Source organism: Aulostomus chinensis, chromosome 17, assembly GCF_037954235.1.
Source record: "Aulostomus chinensis isolate RoL2024-O1b breed Wild chromosome 17, RoL_Achi_v1.0, whole genome shotgun sequence".
Lineage (NCBI taxonomy): Eukaryota > Metazoa > Chordata > Actinopteri > Syngnathiformes > Aulostomidae > Aulostomus > Aulostomus chinensis.
The window spans coordinates 1,259,289-1,267,500 of NC_141336.1; the positions used below are offsets into that span (position 1 = coordinate 1,259,289).

The following is an 8,212-nucleotide window of genomic DNA, read 5'->3' on the forward strand; positions in this document are numbered from 1 at the left end:
CTGCTCTTTGCTTGTGATGGACCTTCAGTTCACAAGCCTGCATCACCACTGGACTCACTGCACTCTCCTCTATCCTTCATGCTTACTCTTTTCTGTCCTGTTATTTATTGTCTGTTCTTATTTATCTATTTATGCTGCTGTGTGACAGCCTGTGTCCAACTACATTTCATCGTACAGAAATGTTCACTGATAATAAAGAAAACCATCCCAAAGGCCATCTCCAGGTCTGATCTGAACATCCTTGTGGTCAGCAGAGACGAACAGGCCGGTGTCGCCTCTGAGGGAGCGGTGGTCCTTTTCGTCCTTGATGTTGCATCAGCTTGCACATAACTGAAGGGCCTCATGTATGGCGTGGAACTGAGTTACCCCAACCCTTGAAGTACACATTCGAGGTATTTCAGAAAATCTTTGACTTGGACGCAAACAAGAAAATGTCTGCCAAAGTACACAGTTTGAATGCCTGATGTGTTCGTGGGGGCCAGCCCTTGGTTCCAAAAATATTCAAAATTTGGTGCAGAAAGTCCCAAAGTTTGTGTACAAGAACTTTAAAATGTTTTGCAAAAACTTCAAAATGTGTTCACAAATGTTGCAATGTTTAAACATTGATAAGTTTTTAAATGAGTTTTTAATGTTTGTAGCTGGTATAAGATGTGTGTTTGTAATTGTGTTGAAGCAAAGTAAGTAGATTGTATTTCAAAAGATGACGACAACAGTGACAATAATACTGCATAGATTTTAAGTCATTTAGTACCCATTAGAATCAATTCAACTCATTTTATTTATTGAATCTAAATCATTCTTTTCCAGAAATATAAGGAGCCTCAATTTTACACATAAAATTTCTAAATATAAATCAGTATCATCCAGATATTTAGGAACTAGACATGAATTTAGTCTTGGTAATTATACAATATAAATTGATTTCACCGGTTTAATTAGTAAATCTAAATTACTTTTTTCACATATTTGGAAAGTATAAATTACTTTTTAAAAAAATACTCATTTAATATATTTTCCCTGTAAAATTGATTTGGATCTACGAAGCATTTGCCGTATCATCAGAAATCCAAAATATTTCAAACAATGATTTCATTATATTAAGAGTCCCTTTGTTGCCTTAATTTTTTAAGCAGACAATGGTCAAACTTTTCTGAGTGCAGAGACTGTTAGTGTTTTTAAAGGAGGCTCCCACTCGTCTTTTAACTGATTTCTTTTACCCCCTTAATTTTATTATGCTTTATTATTTTTAAGGTGTCATGTGTTTAATGACTTATTCTTAAATCTTTTATGCATTTATTCTTATTACATCTTTACATCTTTATTTTTTGTTTATTTTTTCTTTATATTTTAAGTATTTTATCATTATTTTATCTCGTGCCTGTCTGTACCCGATCCTCCTGTCTCTTTACTGTGTCAGTTTTTAGCTGCAGTGTTTCCTCATGGGGGCCCTCCACACTGGGAGCTGTGCCCTGTCTGTCCGCAGGGACGTCGTCCTGGAGATCCCTCAGGCCAGGGGGGCCAGGGGGGCCAGGGGGGCCGGGGGGCCGGGGTCTCTGCACTGTGTGTAGAGTCTATCCCTGTCTATCCGGGTCGGGGTGGTCTCTGTGGCAGCGCCCCCTGTGGCTGTAGGCCGTGACACCTCTCGGTGTGGACGGCTTCCATAGGTGGTTTTTCCTCACCTGGTTCCTCAGTGCCTTGACATGTTTGATACTGACAGTTGGTGAGTGCTGTGTGTGTGTATGCACACGTGTGTGTTCATGCGTGTCGATATGCGAGTGTGTGTGTGTGTGTGTGTGTGTGTGTGTGTGTGTGCGCCTGTGTGTTTATATGTGGGGGTGGGAATGGCGGGTTTTTAATATTTGTAGTATTTTTGTTGTATGATTTTATCTTGCGAAGCACCTGGTGTTGCGTTTTTAATGAATAAAGATTGATTGATTGATTGATTGATCATTTATTAATGCTCATGTTGGAGTTGCAGCCCAATTTCGTTGTATCTGGCCACACCATGACAATAAAGGTATTCTCGTCTATTCTATATATACCTGCATTTATATCTACACCAATACCAACATCTACCTCTAGAGTGGCGTGGCTCAGAGGGAGAGAGGCCGTCTAGCACCTGAAGGGTTGCTGGTTTGATCCCCACTTCCCCCAGTGACCGTGTCCTTGAGCAAGATACTGAACCCCTAACTGCTCCTGATGGACTGGTGACCCGTCCAGGGTGAACCCTGCCTCTCACCCAATGTCAGCTGGGATAGGCTCCACCCCCCCCGACTCATATATAGACAGTATAGAAAATACATATTTGGATACATCCAAATATATTTATATCATGAACTTTCAAGTTAAAGCTGTTGGTGAATGTTCCACTAAAAGGTCAGAATGACAGTACATAAATGCTTAAGATAAGATGACCCTTTATCCGTCCCTCAGTGGGGAAGTTGGCACCGTGACAGCAGCAGAAACATGAACATATTTAATCATTATAGGGATCATTTTGACAGAAATGCTGCCAACTGCCATTGAGAGTTGAAATGTGTTAACACTTCCATTGCTTCATGTTTTTGTCCTTGTAATCCAACACATAGTTAAAGTATCTGCTGCATGAGCCAGAGGAAGATCACGTATGATGCTGGCACCATAAAGATTTGGTTTCTGGGGAATAAAATATTATGATGTTGAATTAGTGAGTCATAAAGTTACAAACAGAAATGAGAGCCAGCATGTAGTTGTAGAGAAGGCATCTAATAAATCAAGGGTCCTCGCTGGGGCCAAGAAAAGTATGTGAGTGTGTGTAGGAGGGGGACCAGAGGAGAAGACGAGAGCACCCAGAGGACGCTGTGAGGGGCGGATCTGCCCCCGCAGGGCCCGAGCCTCAGGACGGATGGATGAAGGGATTGTGTTGACAAGGGGGAAAAGATGAAGAGGAGAGGCAGCCACACATTCAGCGGGGAGGCTGAGAGCATCAGCCAGAAACTCATCAAACCAGTGGAAACACCTCCAAACGCCCAGCAACAGCAGGCCGCGTGTGTGTGAGGACGGCGCTCATGCTCAGCGAGCCAGCGGCGCCAGCGGCGTGTCGGTGTGAGAGCTCGGAGGAGTCGGGGAAGACTCAGAGTGATGGATGGAAGCAGTGAGGGCGGCTCCGTTCCACGATTGTTCATTAGTAACGTACACAACTGTCCTGCCTAATTGCTCAGCCATAATATCAGACTGTGCTGAGTGATTACAGCCAGCGCCGACCTCCTCGCTCCGTCAGAACCTCATCATCCACCTCAGCAACGAGGAACGTCCCTCTCACTGTGGCGGCTGCAGGCCAGGGCAGACACGGCTCTCAAACATGTTCATGTTGAGTTGGTCCCCAGCACAAACCCGGCGATCCACTGGATGCACTTTGATGAATACAAGAAAATAAAACTGAAATATCTGCCACATTTCTGCCACATTCTCACCACATTAGCACGTAGCGTGGAACCATGGGCTGGCCTCCACTCAGGCGTGTGATGCTGGAAAAGGTTCTTTGTCCAGCTCAGCTGAGTGAGTGAGTGAGTGAGTGTGAGTGAGTGTGTGTGTGTGTGTGTGTGTGTGTGTGTGCCTGCAGGTTCCAGAGTTGAGCCAAGCCCAGTCAGTCTTAATTTGAGTAGCTGGTATAAATCCTCAATTTGAGGTGAAGACTGAAGCAGCAGTCGCACCTGTAGTCGCTGAGGCAGGTGTGTGGCAACAGGAACCGGATCGGAGAGGAACCTGAACAGTCCCTTCATATTTGACCTGGTAACCAAAACCACAAGATGGCAGTTAAGACAGCAGAGACACTGACTTGGTCTCTGCTGCTGAACCTTTGCACGCTCCAATTCAAATGAGCGATGAAGGAGAAAGTCAAAGTTGTTGACTCCGTGTCTGGACAGCTGCAGCCACAGATGGTTACTCTGAGGTGAGATCAGCTGTTCAACCGGCTCCATGTTTCACTGCTGATGGGTTTGAATCAGCCCGATCACTCTAGCCGCTTCTCAGGGACATGCTGTCTGTAGCCAGTCACCAGAGCCAGGTTCCAGCGCCACCATTCCCCCAGTCAAACACGTGCGTGACCTCTGACCCTCACTGTCACAGGCTGTTTTCACAATCATCGGAACTTCTCTGAGGCAGTTCTATGAGCATCAGATGCTACGTCACATTTGTTTACAAAACTGATCCTGGCTTAGCTGGAGTTCACACCCACTTATGTCCAACAGTCTGTCTGACCACCTAAGGAACCTTCCACCCCGGCTGCAGAAAGCCAGCGAGGCCCAATTAGCAGGGTGAATAGCGAGCATGCTAACTGTGGTCTGTGCCGCTGTCAGAAACAGTGATGTCAGCAAACCATCTGGGAGGGCGTGTAGTTTCCTGGCAGTGTGGAGGCCGACGCGTACGAGGAGCGCTGCGACGCAGCTGCAGTCTCTCTGTTGAGTTCATCCATCCCACCCAGACATGCTGACATGGTGACATGGTAACATGGTGACATGGTAACATGGTCACATGGTGACCTGGTAACATGGTGACATGGTAACACGGAGACCTGGTATCATGGTGACATGGTGACATGGTAACATGGTGACATGGTAACATGGTGACCTGCTAACATGCTGACATGGTAACATGGTGACCTGGTAACATGCTGACATGGTAACATGGCAACATGGTGACATGGTAACATGGTGACCTGGTAACATGCTGACATGGTAACATGGTGACATGGTGACCTGGTATGATGCTGACATGGTGACATGGTAACATGGTAACATGCTGACATGCTGACATGGTGACATGGTAACATGGTGACATGGTAACATGGTGACCTGGTAACATGGTGACATGGTAACATGGTGACCTGGTAACATGGTGACATGCTGACATGGTGACCTGGTAACATGGTGACATGGTGACATGGTAACATGGTGACATGGTGACATGGTAACATGGTAACATGGTGACCTGGTAACATGCTGACATGGTAACATGGTGACCTGGTAACATGGTGACATGGTAACATGGCAACGTGGTGACATGGTAACATGGTGACCTGGTAACATGGTGACCTGGTAACATGGTGACATGGTAACATGGTGACCTGGTAACATGCTGACATGGTAACATGGTATGATGCTGACATGGTGACATGGTAACATGGTATGATGCTGACATGGTGACATGGTAACATGGTAACATGCTGACATGGTGACATGGCAACATGGTGACATGGTAACATGGTGACATGGTAACATGGTGACCTGGTAACATGCTGACATGGTGACATGGTGACCTGGTATGATGCTGACATGGTGACATGGTAACATGGTAACATGCTGACATGGTGACATGTGAACATGGTGACATGGTAACATGGTAACATGGTGACCTGGTAACATGCTGACATGGTGACATGGTAACATGGTGACCTGGTAACATGCTGACATGGTGACCTGGTATGATGCTGACATGGTGACATGGTAACATGCTGACATGGTGACATGGTAACATGCTGACATGGTAACATGCTGACATGGTGACCTGGTATGATGCTGACATGGTGACATGGTAACATGCTGACATGGTGACATGGTAACATGGTGACATGGTAACATGGTGACCTGGTAACATGCTGACATGGTGACATGGTAACATGGTGACATGGTAACATGGTGACCTGGTAACATGCTGACATGGTGACCTGGTATGATGCTGACATGGTGACATGGTAACATGGTAACATGCTGACATGGTGACATGGTAACATGCTGACATGGTAACATGGTGACATGGTGACCTGGTATGATGCTGCCATGGTGACATGGTAACATGCTGACATGGTGATATGGTAACATGGTGACATGGTAACATGGTGACCTGGTAACATGCTGACATGGTGACATGGTAACATGGTAACATGCTGACATGGTGACCTGGTATGATGCTGACATGGTGACATGGTAACATGCTGACATGGTGACATGGTAACATGGTGACCTGGTAACATGCTGACATGGTGACATGGTAACATGGTAACATGCTGACATGGTGACCTGGTATGATGCTGACATGGTGACATGGTAACATGCTGACATGGTGACCTGGTATGATGCTGACATGGTGACATGGTAACATGCTGACATGGTGACATGGTAACATGGTGACATGGTAACATGGTGACCTGGTAACATGCTGACATGGTGACATGGTAACATGGTGACATGGTAACATGGTGACCTGGTAACATGCTGACATGGTGACCTGGTATGATGCTGACATGGTGACATGGTAACATGGTAACATGCTGACATGGTGACATGGTAACATGCTGACATGGTAACATGCTGACATGGTGACATGGTAACATGGTAACATGCTGACATGGTGACCTGGTAACATGCTGACATGGTAACATGGTGACATGGTGACATGGTAACATGGTGACCTGGTAACATGCTGACATGGTGACCTGGTATGATGCTGACATGGTGACATGGTAACATGGTGACATGGTAACATGGTGACCTGGTAACATGGTGACATGGTGACCTGGTGACCTGGTAACATGCTGACATGGTAACATGGTGACCTGGTAATATGGTAACATGCTGACATGCTGACATGGTAACTTGGTAACATGCTGACATGCTGACATGGTAACATGGTGACATGGTAACATGGTGACATGGTAACATGGTCACATGCTGACATGGTGACATGGTAACATGGTGACATGGTAACATGGTGACATGGTAACATGGTGACATGGTAACATGGTAACATGGTAACATGCTGACATGGTGACCTGGTAACATGCTGACATGGTAACATGGTGACCTGGTAACATGGTGACCTGGTAACATGCTGACATGGTGACGTGGTAACATGGTAACATGCTGACATGCTGACATGGTGACATGGTAACATGGTGACATGGTAACATGCTGACATGGTGACATGCTGACATGGTGACATGGTAACATGGTAACATGCTGACATGCTGACATGGTAACATGCTGACATGCTGACATGGTAACATGGTAACATGCTGACATGGTGACCTGGTAACATGCTGACATGGTGACATGGTAACATGGTGACCTGGTAACATGCTGACATGGTGACATGGTAACATGGTAACATGCTGACATGGTAACATGCTGACATGCTGACATGGTAACATGGTAACATGCTGACATGGTGACCTGGTAACATGCTGACATGGTGACATGGTAACATGGTGACCTGGTAACATGCTGACATGGTGACATGGTAACATGGTGACCCGGTAACATGGTGACATGGTAACATGGCAACATGGTGACATGGTAACATGGTGACCTGGTGACACGGTGACATGGTGACCTGGTAACATGCTGACATGTTGACATGGTAACATGCTGACATGGTGACCTGGTAACATGCTGACATGGTGACATGCTGAGAAGGTGACATGGTGACATGGTAACATGGTGACATGGTGACATGGTAACATGCTGACATGGTGACATGGTAACCTGCTGACAAGCCCTTTAGCATCGGATCCCACATCTCCATAGCAAATTTAACACAGTATATATTTCCTGTCAGATGACGTCTCAGCGTTTGTGTCATGTGATGAGGACAGATTGTTTATCTGAAACAATCAGCAGCAGCAGGCAGTCAGGATAGGAAGTTAAAACAGAACTACAAAATGTGCCCCAAACATGCGTTTGACCCAAAAATGACACTTGTCCACAATTCATAGTGACCTGCTGTTTAATGGACAGTTCATGTCATATTATGAACACAGAACTCACTCAGTTGTATAAACTGATATAAATGATGCAAATTAAAGGGGAAATTTAAAAGCACCACGACAAGCCAGTTCCTGATGAGTCAATTAAGATGGAGGAAACAGAGTTGAGAGCTTTGCCCTGCTAATGCTAAGTGAGTTAGCTTCTTCATTTCACAGTTAATTTTCATGTCAATTTTAAAACTATTTTGAAAATGAAAGAAGATGGCAACAACCACAAAAATTATTTTTTAAAAAGCCTTGCAAGAAAAATAACTGGCTAATTGGTCCAAAGTACCTTTTATTCTGAGTATTTCTCTTTGGAACATGGTGACTGGCCACCACATTTTGACGCATCTTCATTCAGCTAACAGCCTTGAACCTGCTGCTGATGCTTGTCAGCCAACAAACAGCTGAGCAGCAGCCAGGGAGGAA

The 8,212-nt window shown here is 45.4% G+C and overlaps 1 protein-coding gene across 2 annotated transcripts in view; it reads right to left on the reverse strand.

Moving 5' to 3' along the window:
* Nucleotides 1-7,757: 7,757 nt before the first annotated feature.
* The window catches only part of LOC147245929 (protein phosphatase 1 regulatory subunit 37), a 54,451-nt gene continuing 53,996 nt past the window's right edge, over nt 7,758-8,212 (reverse strand). For both annotated transcript variants that reach the window (XM_086182715.1, XM_086182714.1), the window contains exon 7: nt 7,758-8,212. This exon is cut by the window's right edge and continues 1,349 nt beyond it. The gene's annotated coding sequence lies outside the window, so the exon portion shown is untranslated.